The following is a 22,024-nucleotide window of genomic DNA, read 5'->3' as shown; positions in this document are numbered from 1 at the left end:
CTGTGGCACCGCATGGCTGCACAGACTGATGAAGTCCACTGCTTTAGTAAAAAATATTTAATGTTCAGTTCTTTCATTTAAGTAGTCTGCCAATCCATTAATATCTGTTATATATTACAGTTAGAACTATGTAGAAAAGAGTAACTGACTTCAGTGCTTGCCAGCTGCAGATGGTTGAATAAAGCAATACTCTGAATCAAACTGAGGCTGGATGCTTGCTATGTGCAAGGTGAAGTTAGTCAGGTCTGGAATTCAATTTACCTCAAAAGTCTTGACTTATTGTGGCAATATGTATTTATCTGACTATACCTAAAAGAATACTAAATGGAAATATTAATGATTGTTGGGCCTTTTATTTATGATAGGCAGATCATCAAAGTTCATAATCAGGATTTCAGTCTCAGAATATAACAATGTTGTATTAATGATAGTGAAATATGTATGGAACAATCAATGGTATGGCTTGGTACCCTCACAAATCAAGGTGAACAGTTTATACTTGCATGCTATGTTTGCTTGAGGTTCAATCCCTAACAGAGACATAATGAACAGCCTTTAAATGTTAAGACAGTCAGTCAAAATGGGAATTACAAGGGCTGCTTGCTTTAGTTTGTACAGTCAGGGATTAGGGCCTTTGTGTACACTGGAGAGCCATTGTAGTTTAAAAATTTGTGTTCTGTAGACTATGGCCTACTGGATGACATACTATGTAAAGTATCTATAACTTACTAGCTCCTGTCTTTGCTTGTTGTTGTTGAATCTTTCGGCTTTTCCCAGTTAGGGGTCGCCACAGCAGAACTCCGATCTGCTAATGAGTGGCAGTAGATTTTTATGTACCAAGTTGCCAGCCCTGACGCACAACCTTCAACGAAGGTACGCCCATTCATGCATGTCTTCACACAGAAGACGCTTTAGCTGAGAATCGAACAGGACAACGTCTTAACTGTGAGGCGACAATGCCACCGCATCACCACAACCGCAGTTGATATCTGCGTTTCAAAATGAGGAAGTGGTCGTTGCTTCATTAAAACTTCCTACTCCAAAAGTGATCAGATCTGGAGTGGAAGAGACTTATAAGTAAATATGCCATATATGTCAGTAATAAACAAGGAAACCTTAGAATACACAAGGCAAACAAAGAGACCTACTTCTTCCAAAAATCTTTACTCTTAAAGAAATAGCACATATCATACCTGATATGTTTTACCCAGTCCTATTAGAAATAAGATGCCTTTCTGTATATACTGGGCACTATTTATAATGGCACAGTATACAGATATAGCTAGCTTTACAACTATTGCTAACAATTTGAATATTTCACAGGGACAATATTGCCTCCATATAGTTCAATAAAGACCCACAAAATGAACTCAGTGAATTACAGATCACTTTAGATAAGACTAATCATAAACTAAAAGCTTTTTATGCTACACCTTTGTTGCTGCCTGATATCCACATAGGTTCATAGGTGTATACTAGATTAATGACCACAAGGGCCTTTTTAAGCCTAGCCATGCATCCCGAATGTCTGACAAGTTCTGGTATCCTAGAGTATAAGTAGGAGCTTGGGGGATGAAAGATTCCCAAGCAAAGACCTGGGAAAGGAACCATTTATAGACTGCCTGTGTCCATTAGAGAAATAGGTGCCACACCAGGGTTGAATTTCATGTTCCCCAACCAATTATCCAAGTTACATTTGAAGTGGGTTAGAGAGGAACTCTCCTTCACATGGATGGGAAGCCTTCTCCAGAGAAGGGCTAGTCACTGTGATACATACCTGTCTCTCCAGCAGGTCCTATTTATATCATAGGCAACAAATAAGTCTTTAGAATGGTAATTCTGATGCTGTTTGTTTCACAGATATGCAGGAAGTTCATCAGGCTGGGGTCTGACAATGCCTTGTATTCCAGACATAGATCTCCTTCAACAGCCTGTAGAAGACAGAATGCAGGGATAGAGACTTGAGGCGGTCTGCATAGGACATGTTACTTATGCCCTGCACTCCTTTACAGAGGAACCTCTCTGGACAGTCCAACTATTGCATGTGCCTGGTTAAGTACATACCAAAGGGAGCACTGTATTCAATAATAGGTCTGATGCATGCTGAATACAGTAGAACAATGACCTCCTTGGATGTAGATGTCATATATTTGTTTATAAGTTGTACAGCATAGATTGATTTCCTCATTACAGTACACATGTGATGGTCAAAGGTTAGATTACTGTCTGTGTGTGTCCCCAAGTCTCTGGCTACTAGATCAGCTCTTAGAGTTGTGTTATCAATGTGATAGTTACCTGGGATAGATAACTTTCCAAATGATACTATTATGCATTTTTTGGCATTTAGTTTAATTCCATGGCTCTGACACCATTTATTTGTCTGTGTCAGCCCTTTCTGGAGAATATTTGTGCCAGTGGGAGGATTTTATGACTGTTCCACATTTTCAATCATCTGAAAATTTAGTCAGTCAAATGCCATCCATATTGACCTTGCCTTCAAAGAAGTAAATGCCACAAAAGAGCAGCCCCAGAAGTGATACCTGAGGGTCTCTGCTTGTGACTACCCTTTGTAGAGGTGGAATCCTCAGTTCTAACTTCCTGAGTCCTGTCTGTGAGGTAGCTGGCTATCCTAACCTCTTGAGTTTGTCAACAATCACAGAGTAGAGTATTGTGTCAAATGCCTTGGTCAGGTCAAATGAGGCAGTGTGAATAATTTTGCCCTCATCCATTGCTTTGGTGACCTTCTCAAAGCTGTCCACCAGGTTGAGTAGGCATGATCTGCCCTTGACGAACCCAAACTGGGTTGGGTCTAGTGTCTGAAGGTTTCCTATGTCATTATTGATCCTTTCCATGATAATTCTTTCCATGGCTTTGCATAACAAATTAGTGATACTTATGGGCCTGTAGTTTCCAGGGTCTGTAGATGGCCCTCCTTTGTGCTGAGAGATGACTATTGCTGTTCTCCATTGGAGGTTACAATTAAACAGCAGTTTCAGAGGACCTGATAAATCATATTTCATCCTGTTTAGAAGGCATCCTGGGATATTGTCTGAGCCCATTGATGCAGTGTTCTTGGCCTTAGACAGAGAATTAAGGAACTATTTAAAGCGATATGAGGTAGAGTTATATTTGATAGTATTTCCTGAAGGGAGGTTGAGGGGTGAGATGAATAAAGTTTTAACTAAATTTGGCAGCCAGTGGATTTGCTATATCTTCTGCCTTAGTACAGGTGGCTCTATTAACAATGAGCTCCACATACAATTTTGTATTGCCTTTGAGGTTGTGAACATAGCTAAGGAATGCCTTGCAGTTATCCTTGAGGTGGGAGGCCAAATTTAGCTCATATATGGCTTTGGTATACTTTATTTTTCATCTGAGTTGTTAGTTTGATGAGAGTGCTTTTATCTTGCAAGCTGCCATGCCTCCTAATTTTTGCCATGATTTTCATTCTTGTCTTACACAGCCTATTAATGTTGTGATTCCACTAGGGTGGCTTCATTTTTGAGTTAGTTCTGTTCTTCTTCCTGGTGGGTATAGCTGCCTCTATATAGGTATTAACATGCTTGTATAGGGTTTCTGTCACTAATTCCATGTAGGCAGCAGCATTCTTATGGTATATGGGGGGCTTGAAATTTTGCCAGGTTTTCACTTAATAGTAGGAAGTCAGCCTTTGAGTAGTTCCTGAACATTCCAGGGTTAACTGGGTTCCAAGATTTGATTTTACTTTAATGTAGACAATTTTGTGCTCTGACCTTACCAGAGAAGACACTACACTGGGGTATGTGCAGCACTTTCACATATCAGTTAGGACCAGATCCAGTATGTTTGCATGCCTGTTCAGTGTATTGACAAGTGGTGCAAAGAGTTTATGTTTACAAAATCTAAGAATCTCTGTGCCTGCATGTTTAACGTTATAGATGATTCTCATTTAATAGTGGATAAATTAAAGTAATCCATTAATATGTTATTGGGTTGGATGGCAAGAATTTTCAATAAGTTTAAATAGATGTTATGAATTTCCTGCATCATAAGGGGAGGGGGGCTATATCTTGTAGGGACGTGGTATGGGATTTTGCCTATGATGATTTGAAAATAGAGATGCAAAAGTGCATTGTCTTGTTTGACCAGACTTGATATATATTTATTTTGATGCAAATAGAGAAACTTCCAACTTTAGTCCCTGTCTGTGTATTTGCAAGTCTAAATATATGATAGGCATTATAGCCCTGCACTGCTGATGTGCGCTTCATGGCTTTAAACCATGTCTCAGTAACCACACAGACATAGAATTATCTAGGATGAGGAGAGCTTGTAGGAGTGGAGTTTTTTGTTTATACTGCTAGCACTGATCAGAGACACCTTCAGATTTTCTTGGTTTGGATTTGCTATTTTGGAAGAACTTTCAGTTTGGCATTGCCTAAAAAAGGCACTATGGGGTGGACAATGTTTTAGCTAAAATTCAAAAGCCTAGAGGGGAGAAGTACAGACCATTCTTGGCAAATCAGTGTGGTCTGTTGATCAACTCCTTCTATGCTGGCAAATATTGAACCTCCATAAAATGACACCAGAAACAAAGCCAATTATAAAAGTCAGTCATCTTCTGTTCATATTGTGGCATCATGCTTGGAGAAGGTAAAATGCTGCTCAGTGCTAGGCTCATACCAGTCTGGAATGCATAATCCAATAGCTCCATGATATCTCTCTTCATATATTCTAGAAAGGTACATATCAGGTCATTTATAACCACATAGACTATGACTGTGTCATACTAATACTTGTGGTCTAATGACCTGAGTGAATGCATATTGTGGCAAATCCTAGCCCCTGATAAGCAACTGATTGGTGAGACAGACCAGGAAATACTATCAAATATAACTCTACCTCATATCGCTTTAAATAGTTCCTTAATTCTCTGTCTAAGGCCAAGAACACTGCATCAATGGGCTCAGATAATATCCCAGGATGCCTTCTAAACAGGATGAAATATGATTTATCAGGTCCTCTGAAACTGCTGTTTAACTGTAACCTCCATAAATGGAGAACAGCAATAGTCATCTCTCAGCACAAAGGAGGGCCATCTACAGACCCTGGAAACTACAGGCCCATAAGTATCACTAATTTGTTATGCAAAGCCATGGAAAGAATTATCATGGAAAGGATCAATAATGACATAGGAAACCTTCAGACACTAGACCCAACCCAGTTTGGGTTCGTCAAGGGCAGATCATGCCTACTCAACCTGGTGGACAGCTTTGAGAAGGTCACCAAAGCAATGGATGAGGGCAAAATTATTCACACTGCCTCATTTGACCTGACCAAGGCATTTGACACAATACTCTACTCTGTAATTGTTGACAATGGAGTTTCTAATAACCAGAATGTTGCATTAAGTGGCGGCTTGCTTTATGGGTTTAGAAGTAGAGGCTATACGAGGTGCTGCTTTATATGTTAATGTGGGTGTTTTTATGAAAGAGTGTATTCAGGGTTGCTGAGGATGTTTGTTATGTGTGCTTTGTCAAGAAGGTATTTGGGATTTAGGAAGATTATATTTAAGTGCCACAGCATATGTGGGCCTATGTGTCTGCTTTGAACTGAGTGTGTTGTGTGCAGCATTTGTACTACTGACAACTTGATTGGCATTAGGAGTGTTTTATGTGAGAAATTTGTCTCCATTGACATTGTGTAAATACATCTCTCACATACCATATCAGTTTGAGAATTAGTTGGTTGTCGGTAAATATAAGGCAATTTCTACATTACCTCAGGATGTCTATATATACCAAGTTGTTAACAGAGATAGGGGGAAAGTTCATATCAATGGCAACAGGTCCTTTTTATTGATTAGATGGTTGCAGTGGGAATATAAAATAATCCCAGAAGAAGCTATGTGGTTTGCAACTTTGGGAGCAGTGCTTGCCACTTCAAACTAGTTATTCTTTGTGCAACTAGGTATTGGTAAAATTTCAAGGGTGCTTTTGCAGGAAAAATATCAACTCAAGGAGTCGGCATTTATACAAGGCATTGCCAAACATTTGAGAGGAAACTAATATATAAACCTTAATGATTTATGGATGAAGTGTTAAGGAATATTCTGAAGTTTGGTTAGACAGTGAGTAATCATGCAGTACTTACTGAAAAGAAAGAATTATCTTTGTCAAGAATAATAAAAAGAGGGGATTCAGCTGATTAGCCACTGGCTGGCTTATACTAGTATTCGTCTCACCACAGCTTCACTCGGGTAGTATACAATGCTCCTTTGCTACTTCTGTCATCAGAGGCAGCAGTAGCACAAATCCCAAGATGAGAGGCAGGCCACAGGCTCTTTGGTGATTCAGTCTTGTTCCAGATGATGCAAAACTCTATAGGTTTGATATAGCCTTTTCCTCGAAGATGTCTTGAATAGCAACCAGACCAATTAGGAAGGTCCAATCAGAAACAGTCAGGAATTAAGGCACTATACTCCTATCAACAGGAGCAAAATATAAGCACAAATTCCAAGCTTTCACCTATGAAGCAGTTACCAGGCCTTCCGGTGATGAGCAGTGTCCAGTCAATAATGTCCCTATGCTCTTCTGTCACCAGGAGAAAAAAGGAAGCACTGATCTCAGGATGACTAATGATAGGTAGAATGTGAGCTCTCCAATAACTAGTGGTCTTGGACTAGATGTTGCAAATTTTAAAGGTAAGATGGAAAAAATTGGTTAATTTCCTAAGAGTTGCAGCGTGAACTAAACAGTTAGGTATGAAAGAGGGGTAACTTAAGTTTTCGCAAAGTAAGTGAAGAACGCTAAAAAGAGTGAGATATATTTGAAGGGAGTGGGCACTTTGTACTCTGGATCAATGGAATACAGGGGCTGGCCAATAAATTTAAATAGCTGAAGGGGATGTTATGCTTACTCATGACAGTCAATAAAAGAGGAAATGGAAAGAAACATGTGGTCAAATTAACATAAGGGGCAGGCAACAAGAAATACAGTTGAATTCAAAAGAACATGAGTGCAAGGGTGAGAGGGTAAGGGAAAATGTAATTTCTGTGTGACTCACAAGAAGAATTGGTGTGATCTCTTTCCTATTACAAATGTCCAGATAAAAGCAGAATGCAAGTAAAACACAGTGTAAACAAAATAAGCCACAATATACAAAGTATAATAAAGTAATGAACAGTACAAAATACAAGAAAGAAAACAAACGAACCTTTCCCTCATAGCAGTCTATAGAAGAGTCTGAGTGAGTGTTTCCACTAAACTTGAAATGTTTTATCTTACTCCTTAAAAAGAAAGTTTAGTTCCTAGCTCCACCATCATTTCACAGGCAATTGATATTAATTAGTCTGTTCTAATTCCTGTGTGATCACAGGCATTTACATATGCAATTAAAAGCAGAATACAAGTAAAACACAGTGTAAAGAAAATAAACCACAATATACAAAATTGAAGAAGGCAATGAACAAATATAAAACAAAAGAAAGCAAAAACAAATTAACATTTCCCTCACAGTAATCTGAGTAAGAGTTTAAATGATCTTTTACAGTAAAGACTTGAAATGTTTTATTTTACCTCTTAAATAGAATGTTTAGTTCCTAGCTCTACCCTCAGTTCACAGGTAATTAATTTAATTGACATGTTGTAATTCCTGTGTGACACACAAGAGACACAGCTGAGGTCTTGCTCCTAGCTTAAGTATGTAATTAGAAGCAGAATACAAGTAAAACACAGTGTAAAGAAAATATAAACCACAATATATACAATAGAAGAAGGCAATGAAGCAATACAGAATATAAGAAAGCAAAAACAAACTCACCTTTCCATTAATAGCATTCTATGGCAGAGTCTGAGTGAGGTTTTCCAGTAAAGCTGAAATGTTTTATTTTACCCCTTAAATAAAAGGCTTAGCCACTAGCTCCACCCTCAGTTCATAGGTAATTAACTTTAACTGGCCTGTTTTCATTTCTGTGTGACTCACAAGAGACACAGCTGTGATCTCTTTCCTAGTTTAAATATGCAGTGAAAACCCAAATGCAAGGAAAACATGGTGCAAAGAAAATAAACTACAATATACAAAACAGAAGTGATAAAGAAATACAAACTACAAGAAAGCAAAAAAAAAAAAAAACTAACCTCTCCATTACAGTAATCTATGGCAGAGTCTAACTGATCCTTTCTAATAAAACCTGGAAGTATCTTATTTTACCCCTTAAATAGAAGGTTTAGTTCCCAGCTCCATCCTAAGTTCACAAGTAATTAACTTTGATTGACTTATTTTAATTGCTGTGTGGACACAGCTCTGGTCTCTTTCATAGTCTAGATATACAAAGTAGAATACAAGTAAAACACAGTGTAGAAAAATAAGGGTCTACTTCACAAGATCAAAGACCCAAATAATCGACTTTCATAAGAACAAGCCCACATCAGTGAAACTCCAGATAACCAAAAGCTTACAACCATACCTGGAACATTGAACTCTACAAGTGAGCAGAAGTCCAATTGTTACTTAAAGGCACTGTTCTACAATGAAACACTGCCTATAGCAAATAACTATCACTGGTTTTGCAGGGTGAAGCCACTCCTGCACCCCCTCTAAGTTATATATACCAACTCCAAGACCCAACTAGAGTGAGAACAGGGTAAATTTCCTGATCCTCACTGTACAGTGATTTCCAGTATGAAATGCAAACTGGTGACAGCTATTTTCTGTAGCAGTGTTTTCTTTGTCGAACTCTGCCTTTAAGTGATGACTGTATGTCTGCTCACTTGTAGAGTTTGATGTTATGGGTTTTGTAATTATAAACATTTGGTTATTTGAAGTTTCACTGATGTGGTCTCATTCTTATAAAAGTCAATTATATGGGTCTTCAATCTTGTGAAGTAGATGCAAAAATAAACAACAAAAGAGGAAGCAATGATGCAATACAAAATACAAGAACGTAAAAAAAAAAAAACAAGGTATCCTTCCTTCACAACAATCTGTGGCAGAGTCTGAGTGAACTTTTCCAGAAAGTTGAAATGTTTTATTTTACACTTAATAGTTCCTAGCTCCACCCTCAGTTCACAGGTAATTAACTTTAACTGCCTTGTTCTAATTTCTTTGTTACTCACAAGAGACAGCTGTGATCTGTTTTCTAGTTTAAATATGCAATTAAAAGCAGAATACAAGTAAAGCACAGTATAAAGAAAATAAACTACAATATGTAAGACAGAAGAAGGTGTAGAAGAAATACAAAAAATAACCTCTCCATCACAGCAATATATGACAAAGTCTAAGTGAGCTTTTCCAGTAAAGCCTTGAAGTGTTTTATTTTACTACTTAAATAGAAAGTTTAGTTCCTAGCTCCATCCTCAGTTTACAGGTAATTAACTTTAATTGACCTGTTCTAATTGCTATGTGGACACAGCTGTGGTCAATTTCCTAATTTAAATACGAAATAAAAAGCAGCATACAAGTACAACTTGGTGTAAAGAAACTAAATCATGATATAAATAGAAAAAGGCAATGAAGTAATACAAAATACAAGAAAGCAAAAACAATCTAACCTTTCCTTCAGAGTAATCTATGGTAGGGTGTGAGTAAGCTTTTCCAGTAATGTTGAAATGTTTTATTTTGCCCTTAAATAGAAGGTTTAGTTCCTAGCTCCACCCTCATTTCACAGGTAATTAACTTTAATTGACATTTTCTAATTTCTGTGTTACTCACAAGAGGAATAGCAGTGATCTCTTCCCTAGTTCAAATATGCAGTTAAAAACAGAATACAAGTAAATCATAGTATAAAGTAAATAAACCACAATATACAAAATAAAATATGCAATGAAGCAATATAAAATAGAAAACTTTGCAATAACCTTCCTGTGAATATAAAGCAATCAATTTATCTTGCTTGTAACATAATTCAGTTGACTAAATACGTTTTTACAAATTTATTGGGATTGACTGTTATGGTCCTCTTGGAGAAGGAGGAGCAGCCTTAGAGAGTCTACTGTCTAGATTTAAATGATAAAATGACTCAATAGCCTTTAAATATCTGTAAATCTATTAAAATTATAACATTTACAGATATAACTAACCTTACATTTAAATTTTAAAGCTATAGGTAACAAGTCATGGAACTCCTAAATACAAACTAAAACATTATTTATTTATTGACATTTGTTTATTGGGGAAGTCTGGCTTGGTACAGGTGCCTTTTTTCAGTGGAGAATTGAAAAGAAAAGCTCCAAGGTATGATATTTAATGCAATCAGTATTTACAATAACAGCCTTTATAATGCAATTTCAGTGAATACATAGCATAGCAGTTAGTATAATAACAATTCTATTGATATTCACAAACATTAAATTTACAAGCTTTGTACTGAGACTTTACAGATAGAAGAGAGGTGTATAATGAGTAATTTAGAAATACAGTAGCTAAGGTATTAGATGAGATAAGCAAGTATAAGTGTTAACAGAGAAGTAGTGATGAAATAGTAGTTTGTTGCACTAATCAGAAACATGTATAATAGTTTAATAAGTACAATAAAGTGAGGTATTAGATGGACATAAGCAGGTTAAGTGATTTATTGCTTTAAGGGGAGATATAAGAAGGGTGATGAAGTGTGTTAGAGAGCTATGTCCCAGATGAGGAGCAGGGACAAAGCCATGAGGCAGAGAGGAAGTCATTTACTAATGGTTTGAAAAGATGAAGGGGTGTGATAGACATGACTGATACAGGAATTTTATTCCAAGACCAAAGGTAACATCAAACTTCAAGTAATTTAATTTCACTTATGCACATTATTGATACCAGAGTGGTTTCTTAATCACTTTACTATAATGAGTGTTGTACAGAGTATCCTGATGTTTATTCATAATGTCCTGTTTCAGTCTAATGCCACTGATCAGCACCACCATGGCAGGTAGATTGCAAGAAGTCATAAAGAGAGCTCAGTATCCTTAGATATGCCCAGGGATTCAAAACGGCTTACAATAATATAGAACTTTTTCTGCATTGTTTTGTCGCTGGTATTAGATGACCAATGGAGAGTGAAAATCATGAAATTTACTAGTAACTGCAGGAGTCTGGTACTCCTCATTCATTTCTAATTAGCCATGTGCTTTCTACCAGAAATGACAGCATCTCCAGATTAACTCAGAAGAGTGATCCTCTGAATCACTTTGATGAACTTTTTTTTTAAAGGACAGAAAAGGATGATGGTATTAGCTCATACCTCAACTTCAGGTAAGTATAGCATAGCAGAGCCATGTGTGTGTGTGTGTGTGTGTGTGTGTGTGTGTGTGTGTGTGTGTGTGTGTGTGGTTTTGTACGTGTGTGCGTGTGTATGCTTCAGTGTGTGTGTGTGTGTGTGTGTGTGTGTGTGTGTGTGTGTGTGTGTGTGGTTTTGTACGTGTGTGCATGTGTACGCTTGAGTGTGTGTGTGTGTGTGCATCTGTGCGTGTGTGTGTGTGTGGTTTTGTACGTGTGTGCGTGTGTACGCTTGAGTGTGTGTGTGTGTGCATGTGTGCGTGTATGTGTGTGTGTGTGTGTGTGTGTGTGTGTGTGTGTGTGTGCGTGTGTGTGTGTGTGTGTGTGTGTGTGTGTGTGTGTATGTGTGTGTGTGTGCGTGTGTGTGTGTGTGTGTGTGTGTGTGTGTGTGTGTGTGTGTGTGTGTGTGTGTATGCATGAGCTTGAGTGTGTTTGCACATGTGAATGTCTGGGAGTGTGCGTGTGTGTAGATGTGTTTGTGTGTGTGTGTGTGTGTGTGTGTGTGTGTGTGTGTGTGTGTGTGTGTGTGTGTGTGTGTGTGTGTGTGTGTGTGCGCGTGCGTGCTCATGCACTCACGCACGTGTGTATATATGCATATGTGAATGCCTTCTGGGAGTGTGTGTGTGTGTGTGTGTGTGTGTGTGTGTGTGTGTGTGTGTGTGTGTGACGAGTATGTATTTTGCTTGTCTGCTTAGCAAAATGACAGAATAGTATGGCTTTAGCTTTTGTTTCATGTAGCTACAGACACTGAACTGTGTAGTTTTATTTCTTTATCATTTGCCAACTGGATTTTTTATGGAGAATTCCTGATATGCAACAGTCACACTGATTACTTTGTCCACTCAGCATCTACCTGCATCGTAAAGTTAGGCAAATACATTATAATGTATGGCTCTCACTTTATATTTTATATTTGTCAGATGTGGTTTCGAACTTTAGCAGCTCATGTTTTGTTAACTAAGAAAGAATGGTAGCTTTATTTTTTTATCCAAAAGATTTTGGAAATATTTTGACTCATCTCTGAGCTTATAATACATCTTGATTAGTAAATGAAAATGTCTGAGTTAGGGTTAGACAGAAGGAGATTCAATGTTGTTGTGTAACATGAAATCTGCCAGGGAAAACAAAGGGAAGAGGGATACAGAATACACCAACTGTTAACAACAGGTGACTTTTTAGCATGCATTGACAAATAAGGCAGTTGAGTTTTAGCTCAGTTTTAGCACTGACTGTAAATGACTGGACTGAAAGGCCTTGGTAGACAAACAGAATACCACTTCAAATCTGACACCAAGCCAGTGGTGTTGAAAGGTTTGCTAGTGTGTGACGAGAGAGACACTAATGAGATTATTTGCCTATACCCATGATTCATTAACAGCAAGGATGTCTGCTTTGTGATTATAGTGAAAACATTTCAGATAAGCAAACTTTTTTTTAAATGCTGCCAGCACTGATGATAATATTCTGATATGTTCCATTTTATAAAATGGTGGACAGAGGGAGGCAGGATTTAGTTCAACAGTCCAATATAACAGAATAATCTAATAATGGCAGCATTTTAATTGGGTAATACTGATGAAAGGTGACTGGCTAAACAGTGCAGCAGGCAATATTTACCATTTATGTATGAAAGATCACTGGAGGGCTGTAGCTGACAATGTCTTGCATCTGGTGTGACAAATATTTTAAGGGGCAGCAGGAACATATGCATTAGTATTGGGTGAGGGTCCTATAAGACAAGTGTGGAGAGATTATATACCATGAGGTTTATAGATATACACACAAAGAATACCAACAATGGTTAGGATTACAAAAGGAAATATCAAAATACATAGTTTTACAGTGAGTGATGCTATAAATGAAACAATAACTAAGATGTAAATCCAGAGGTGAATAGGTCATAGGGTGGACAACTATAGGCCCTACCCTTCTTTCCCATATGGAAGCAATGCTTAGCTTAAGAGAATAATAAAAGAAAAATATCCACTATTTCAGTTCTGATTGATGTTAGCACTTTACATACCTATAAGCATGCAACAATTCAGCACTGATGCTAACAGGACATGTCACACTGCATAGTAATTCCATACAGAACTTTATGCAGAAGAATAGAAAAATACTGTAGAAGCACTGATAGCTAATACAATAACAGCACCGATAGTCATTACCATAAGAGCACTGATGGCCAATACAGCAACAGCACTGAGAGCATTTGTAAAAAGAGTTACCATTCATAAAAAAGCATCAATCACTAAAGTGAAAGAGCTCAATAAATAAAAGCCAGTTTATACAATTACAAAATTACTGCAATGCAGATAAGTGCCACCTGCTTTGTTTAGAATACAGATGGCCTTCTCAGCTTTATCAAATAGTAAAGCTGCTAGCCTGAGGAACTAATACCACTGCTGTGAGGGACTCAGAGGATCGGTGATAAAAATTGTAAAAGACCGTAAATAACAGTCTTCTGCTCTGGCTACCACTCAGAGCTTCTCACTTGCCACAGATGTACATTCTAGAGTTAAGAAGATCTGAAGCTGAAAGGTCTCTCTGGCTGGCAGGAGATGATTGAGAACTGTGGTTCGGTACTTGTCACAGAAATCTCTCTACTCCAACAGTCATCAGCAATTGCAAACCACAGTAACAAAAATCTTTATACTCATAATCCTGAACACTGTTCTATGTAAAATCAGGGAAGGAGCCAGACGGAAGTGTATCCAAAATGAGTTTATTAAGGGAAATCTTTCTGTTTGAATTTTGTGACATTCTTTGAAAAAGTAGCAACAGCTTTTGGTGAAAGACTGTTGTGCAAGCTGTTTATTTTGACCTTGCTAAGGCCTTTAGCACAAATCCAAGTAAGAAAATAAATGACAGATTAAAAACATTTAATGTCAACCTACACATGATTCATTACCACCCACACATGATTCACTAGGTCCCCTACCTTTATCACTGTACTCCAGTGACTACACCCATTTAATTTCTTCAGACTTCTGTTCCTTAATGTATGTCTTATATTTTTTCATATGGTTGAATTTCATAGTCCCAAAATGCAACTTTGCTTAGGTTCCTTTTGTCAGAACTCACTTTATTTTCCTGTCTTCAAAGTAAGTTTCAGATCCAAAGGCTTTTCAGGATTGTGTTTCTTGCACTTTCTCTGCCAACATGAAATGTTTCTGTAAAAGTGAAATATATTTATTGCTCATTGCATTATCTTTAAATATAGCCTGCAGTATTATTAACTTGTATAGAACACTGATCACAAAAGACCATCTATATTCACAGCCAGTGAAAATAGAAAACATATGCAGTATGAAACAAAGACATAAGGTGAAAGGCAATCAGAAACAGTTATTACAATGTACAAGGAAATCATTAACAATTGTTTACATATGTAAATCACTACAGAATAAAAATAAGTGTAAAATGTAAGTAATGAGACGTTTTCTGTTATACTGCTGTTCCTTTTCTTTTGTTTTCTGTGTCTTTGTTCATTGTTAGCATTTGGTAGTCTGCAGTTGAAAACTAAACTATCAAATGACAAGCACTCATTTAACTGTCTCTTACCTTTCTCTGTATGTTCACTGTTTACTATAATATTTTGTACTATTTTGGATTTGTGGCTGTAAAGAGTCCATTTTCATTCAGTGTTATCATTTGGTCAATAAATAAATAAATAAGTGAAAAAATGATATACTATTTGTTAGCCACTTAATCAATCAGCAGTCAATACAAGGCAAAACAATGAAGATAATATTTCAGATAGATCTCTTTGATACCTAGTGAATGCCATTAAACTCGTGATTGATTTTAAACTTATATAAATCATTTAATGATTCTCAAAGGCTACAAGCAATTGTGGGAACACACAAATAAATACGGCCTATTTTCCGACCATCAACATAGTTTACATAATGCCTTCTGCACTACAACCACCATATTGACTTCTACAGATACAATTTAAAATAAAATCAGCACAGATCTTACGTCTACTAGTTTGTTTGTAGACATGACCAGAGCATTTTAGACCATTAACTATAATGTACTACTCAGCAAATTATTAAAGTTAAATTTTGCAGACAGCATAATCAAATGAACCTTTGATGTTAATGCCAATAACTCTGTCTCACAAAATGGATCCTCATTACTGGATGCATCCAAGGCTCTGTCTGCTCCTCTTCTGTTATCTTTATTTATTAATGACCTTACTTCTGGCCTTATGTTATCTTTATTTATTAATGACCTTACTTCTGGCCTGCCCTGTCTTGATAATCAAGTAGGCAGACCTTATATTGCTGATCAGATCTAATAACTCACACATGGATCTGCAAGCAAACCAATAAACAATTCTTCGCTGATCTCTGATTTTGGTCTTCCTCCAAGAGACTTCTAAATGACACCACAACCCAGAAATGAGCAGCCCTACCATGTCTGCTCATAAAGACAACCATGTTAATAACAACCCTAATATCACTGAATACAACTACATGTGTCTAATTCTGGATCTTTCTTTAGCATTCATGACCCAATACTAACAATATTACTAGCAAAGTTATCTCACAGATAAAATTCTTACAGATTTCTTATATCATTTCATTTATTGCCTACACAACTGTAGCAAAACATGTACTTTTCCAAAGATTAGAACATGGCCTGTCATTTTTAACTCTTCACCTTTCACACTATACTCAAAGAATGCAGGTATTTGTAAACAAAATGTGCAGATTATTGTTATTGTTATTGGCCAAAGCATGCATACACCATAGTGCTCTCCTAAACAGCACCAAATGGCTTCCAGTTCAAATGTGGGCTACTCTCCTTTTAGTAATGCTATTATTCAAAATAAGGCTAAGTTGCTGCATACTCAGAGAGTTAAATGTGCATTTATAGAGCAAGCAGAGCTTCTCAAAAAGAATCATAATGATAAACTCATGCTATCCTGGCCTTGTTTCAAAACAACTATAGGAGAAAAAGCATTTCCCAGGAAAGGGTGTGCTATGTGGAACCATGACTGAAATTAAGTAAGAAATCAACAAACCTTGGAAACCTTGTGGGAAGACTTACACAAAGAAGGTGTGTGCACATGCTTACCTCATAATACAGCATATATATATATATATATATATATATATATATATAGATAAATATAGATATATATAGATATATAGATACAGTATATATATATATATATATATATATATATATATATATATATATACAGATAGATATAGATAAATATAGATATATATAGATATATAGATACAGTATATATATATATATATATATATATATATATATATATATATATATACACAGATAGATATAGATAAATATAGATATATATAGATATATAGATACAGTATATATATATATATATATATATATATATATATATATATATATATATATATATACAAACAGATAGATATAGATAAATATAGATATATATAGATATATAGATACAGTATATATATATATATATATATATATATATATATATATATATATATATATATATATATATATATATATATATATATATATATACACATATATAGATAGATATAGATAAATATAGATATATATAGACATATAGATATAGTGTATATATATATATATATATATATATATATATATATATATATATATAGCTGTATAGATAGATATAGATATATAGATACAGTATATAGATAGATATAGATAGATATGGTTTACTATCAAAATTCCAGAACTGCATTGGTCGACTGGTCAAAATGTCAACCCAAAATTCTGAATTCAGAATTTCAAAACAGCAACCAATGTGAAAATGAATACATCGACATCTGTAGTTTGATGTATTCCATATCATAGGATGTGACGTTAGTCATCCATGCTGTGCACAGTAACATACTGTTACACTCTACAGTCAATGGTACATTAATTGTACTATTTTGCACCCCACACCCCCTGCAAATTAAATATACCAACTACGAGATCACACTACAGTGAGGAAATGGGCTAATTCCCTGTTCTTCACTGAACCCCGACCTCCCTGCACAATGCCAAACTCAAATACTCAAACTACACTACCCATTTGCTGTAGTGTAGTCAATGTATTTTGGTTCAGCATTCTGCCCACATGAAAACTGCCTTTCGACCACATACTGGTCGACTGAAGCAGTTTCAGAATTCTAATAGTATATATATATATATATATATATATATATATATATATATATATATATATATACGTGTGTGTGTGTGTGTGTGTGTGTGTGTGTGTGTGTATGTGTGTGTGTGTGCATGTGTGTGTGTGTGCATTCTGTTTTGATAGATGCATAAGAATTGAACACTGCAAATTTATTGCAATACATATTTATTTCATTTTGTACCATTGCTGTTTTCAGTATAGTTTACCTATGTATTCAAATGATTCACAGAGATTTCAAGGCTTATTTTAGTCAGATGATCACACATGCCTTACTACTACCCATTTTCAGGCTTTTTTTCATGGTGAAAGAGGTCAATTAGTACTTGGGTAAATTTGAAGGTACCCCACTATTGTCCAAGTATAGTTTGAAGGAAGATATTGAACCACACTGCTTAACCTGAAAATTGATTATTTCATAGATAAGGGAGGTGCCGAGTGATGAATCTAGCTCTCTGTCACATTCTGTTTATCTACTGATCATGGTTCATCCCATTGGTTCTAGTTCTTTCCATATTATTTAACTTATTGAGAGTCAAACCAATAAGGACCTCCAGATCTCTAATTGCATAGTAAGTGGTACATAGATTACTCCTCAAGAGTCTATATGACATAGAGAACAGGGACAGGCCTTTCAGCCTTTTGTGAAAACTAGGCTCATAAGACCAGAGATCTTCAGGGTTAGTTTACTGGCATGTTGAATTAAGTATATCCCAAAAAGAATCCTGTTCTCCATAATGGGTCTGATCAGTGCTGAATATAAGGGAACACTAACATCTATGCATCTACATGAAATAGTGTTGACTATTCAGAGTGAAAAGTTGAAAGATTTCCTGACTACAACTGCCATGTGATGATCAAAGGAGAGAGCACAAACACCACAAATCCCCAGGTCAACTGCTAACATTTCATTTAGTGAACCATTGCTTTTTATTTAGTTCTCTATTGAAATGTCGGCATTTAAAATGCCAAGTGTTGAAAATCTAAAAGAAAAAACAGAAAGATCAAAACAAGTCCTTGCCTCCTTGTAGTCAGCATTTATAAGACCCACCACTGACAATGATGTCCCATTTGGGATGTGCCTTACTAAGCATATTGAGCAATTGAAAAGATCACAAGAGTTTGTAACTAAAATAAGGAGCTTAAAAGATATGAAAGACTGGAGGGTTTATCTCTATACTGTTTCATATAGACTCTATAGGGATGACCTCTGTCTTTCTTATAGTGCTATAAGGGATTCTGTAGTCCAAAAACTCTTATGCATCAATAAATCAAACAGTCCAACTTCAACTATGGACAGAGATCTAACTCCAGTCCATCAGGTTAAGTCATGTGACATACTGTCTGCCTTTATAAAGGAACTAGACAACTAGATGGGAGTTCATAAATTCATCCCTGGTATAACCGGCCTGGCCCTCCTTGAGAAGAAAGGCAAGGCCTAAGTATGAGTACTGGCAAGACAGAAATGGCTTTCTGGCTCAGTTACTTTGTAACTGCTATGATCCTATGATCCTATGAGACTGGTTATGGTATGCTTCAGAGCTTTACAAATCAGTCTTGTAAGGATATAATTTCCAGGCTGTGTGATAGGGCCACACCAGTTGAGGGTCATCACTTTAACAGAGTACCAGAAATGGAGAAAATAAGCTTAAGTAAAGCAATTTAATCAGGGGCTCAGCAAAAGCATACATGATGGTGTTAACTAAGTACTAAGGTATGTTGTCAGGACCTGTACAGAACATGTTTTTGGTCTTTGTTAACATCTTAAGAACATATTCCTTGGTGATGATACAGATTGTAAGGAGTTTTGGGATTAGTGGTATCTGAATAGTAATTTTATGGGTAAAACTTGCCATGAATTTATTTGCTAGTATATTTGTGATGTCATTGAGATAAGTTGAGGGTTACATTAAGGAGAACTTCAGAGCAAATGAGAAAATTATTGCTTAGTTTTCTAATATAGATAAAGAAGAACTTGAAGTTATTCTATGCTCAGAAGCTAAACTCTGTTAATGGGTTGCTCTCCTGGTTTAGATAGGACTTTTCAGTTTCTTAGTGATATTTTGATACTATGCTCATTCTGAGGGTGCTAGTTTTACTGTACAGTTTAAGAATTTTTTCTCTTGTTGTAACATTTACTTATGTTTGTTGACCATTAGAGTATTTTAAATTTCCCATTTAATTGGTCTTAAGTTGGAATTTTAGATTTATGTACTTGTCTAGGTAGACATAAACACTTGTCTAAAGATGATCGAGGTGAAGTTCCTTGAACGTCACTAACTTGAAGAAAAAAATGATGAGGAAAATAACTTTGATATTTGTTTAACTTTATGTTAAATGTGAAGATTGGTGACAGAGGGTATGGTAGTTCTGACAGTAAATTTTATGAGTTTATGGTGTGACTTAACTTGTGAAGGAGAATCTGAATCAAGAATCCTTTGGCTTCTAGTGAGTTTGCTAATTATTTGATCCAGATAATTCTTGTTTGTCAAATCCAAAGATCTCTGGAATACATTACATTTAAGATATGACAGCTAGAGTATATGGTGGAATAACTGAATTCACCTAGAATTATGGAGTTGTTAATTATATTAGCTTGTTCTAAAATCTCCAGGAATCATTATAGTGCACCTTTGATTACAATATTTATCTGCCCTCTACATGCCATGTATTTTGCCAATGTATAATTTCATTTTAGTTTGTATTTTTGCTTTTGACACTCTATGCTTGTTGTTTGAGCTCAGGTCATGGCTGAGAATGGTCAATTGACCAGTCCACCAGCCTCTTAACCAAATAGCAAGCAAGCAAGCAAACAGACAGAGAAATAAATAACCAACTAAATAAATAAATACATATGAATAAATTGTGTGTCTTCCTTGATGAAGTTTTATACATGTCCACTTTGTGGCGCTAACCAAGTCATTTAACCGGAGCTGAACCTAAAACAGGTTTATGTTTATATGCAAAAACCCAAAACTACCATGCCAGCTGGAAGAAAACACAAGTCACTTTAGCGCTTTTGTTCTTATACTTATAGAACTTCATCAGAATAGAATAAAATAAGACAAACATTACAAACATTTAAACCCCACTTCTTGTGACATCATAATTCGATTATCTAATCTAAAAAATCACTTAATTAAAACAATAACACAAATACTTGTAAACATAATTATTTAGAAAAATGCATATAAACCTAAATGTATTTATATTTTAGTAGACTTTTAATTGAAATAGTTTTGTTCAAGCAGGAAAAAGGTCGGCACATAAAAAAAATGCCATTTGATTTGCAAAAAACTCAAGAAAGTTGTTAAACTGATCAACAAAAAAATCTAAATCAACCTTTTGAATAACCAAAAATTAAAATTTACGGAAAGAACCACAACTCATACACTGTCTTGCTAGAGCATTATTAACATCCTTATTTTTTATAGCTCTGATATGTTCCCCAATATGACACCTCACTGTCCTGGTTGTCTTACCTATGTAAAAACAATGGCAAGAACAACAGATGGCCAGGTACACTAAAACTAAACTCTTACAATTATGCCTACCTTTAGGTTCAAATACAAAATAAAGATGTTTAAAAGTATATTATTTACTCTCAGGGTAAATAAATCTACAAAGCTTACATCCTTTTCAAGGAGAGGCACCCAAACGTCCCTCTCCTGGAGAACAAATTTCCTTCTTACCATGCTCCAATAAGTATTTTAAATTACAAGTTCTTTTATATATAAAATAGGAGTGGGACCTATAATACCACTAAGATCTTTGTTTACTAAAACTACTTTCCAATTTTCTTCAGTACTTCTCTTTAACCACTCAAGCCAGGAAAAAGGTCGGCACATAAAAAAAATGCCATTTGATTTGCAAAAAACTCAAGAAAGTTGTTAAACTGATCAACAAAAAAATCTAAATCAACCTTTTGAATAACCAAAAATTAAAATTTACGGAAAGAACCACAACTCATACACTGTCTTGCTAGAGCATTATTAACATCCTTATTTTTTATAGCTCTGATATGTTCCCCAATACGACACCTCATTGTCCTGGTTGTCTTACCTATGTAAAAACAATGGCAAGAACAACAGATGGCCAGGTACACTAAAACTAAACTCTTACAATTATGCCTACCTTTAGGTTCAAATACAAAATAAAGATGTTTAAAAGTATATTATTTACTCTCTGGGTAAATAAATCTACAAAGCTTACATCCTTTACAAGGAGAGGCACCCAAACGTCCCTCTCCTGGAGAACAAATTTCCTTCTTACCATGCTCCAATAAGTATTTTAAATTACAAGTTCTTTTATATATAAAATAGGAGTGGGACCTATAATACCACTAAGATCTTTGTTTACTAAAACTACTTTCCAATTTTCTTCAGTACTTCTCTTTAACCACTCCCCCTCCAAACTCATAGGTATAGGAAACCCAAAACTTTGTAATTGTCACATTTTTCTTCCTTTTTCTTAGGAACAAAACCCGACCTAAGGATGGGAGGAAAGCTAACTTCCCTCAGCTTAATTATTCCAGTCGAAATTTCCCTCAACTTTTCAAGGGGGTAACCCCTTTCACAAAACATGTCTGTCAGTAAACTCACTTTT

At 35.8% G+C, this 22,024-nt stretch overlaps 1 long non-coding RNA gene across 1 annotated transcript in view; it reads right to left on the bottom strand.

The window, feature by feature from the left end:
* Positions 1 to 22,024, bottom strand: part of LOC122815821 — a 574,366-nt gene that overhangs the window by 34,254 nt on the left and 518,088 nt on the right. The window contains exon 2 of the long non-coding RNA XR_006367000.1: positions 14,320 to 14,408. This is a non-coding gene — a long non-coding RNA (uncharacterized LOC122815821). The remainder of the gene's footprint in view (positions 1 to 14,319; positions 14,409 to 22,024) is intronic.

Source organism: Protopterus annectens, chromosome 11.part0, assembly GCF_019279795.1.
Source record: "Protopterus annectens isolate FY-2018-M chromosome 11.part0, PAN1.0, whole genome shotgun sequence".
NCBI lineage: Eukaryota > Metazoa > Chordata > Ceratodontiformes > Protopteridae > Protopterus > Protopterus annectens.
The sequence above is the reverse complement of the archived record's forward strand: the minus strand, read 5'-3'. Positions and strand labels throughout refer to the sequence as shown.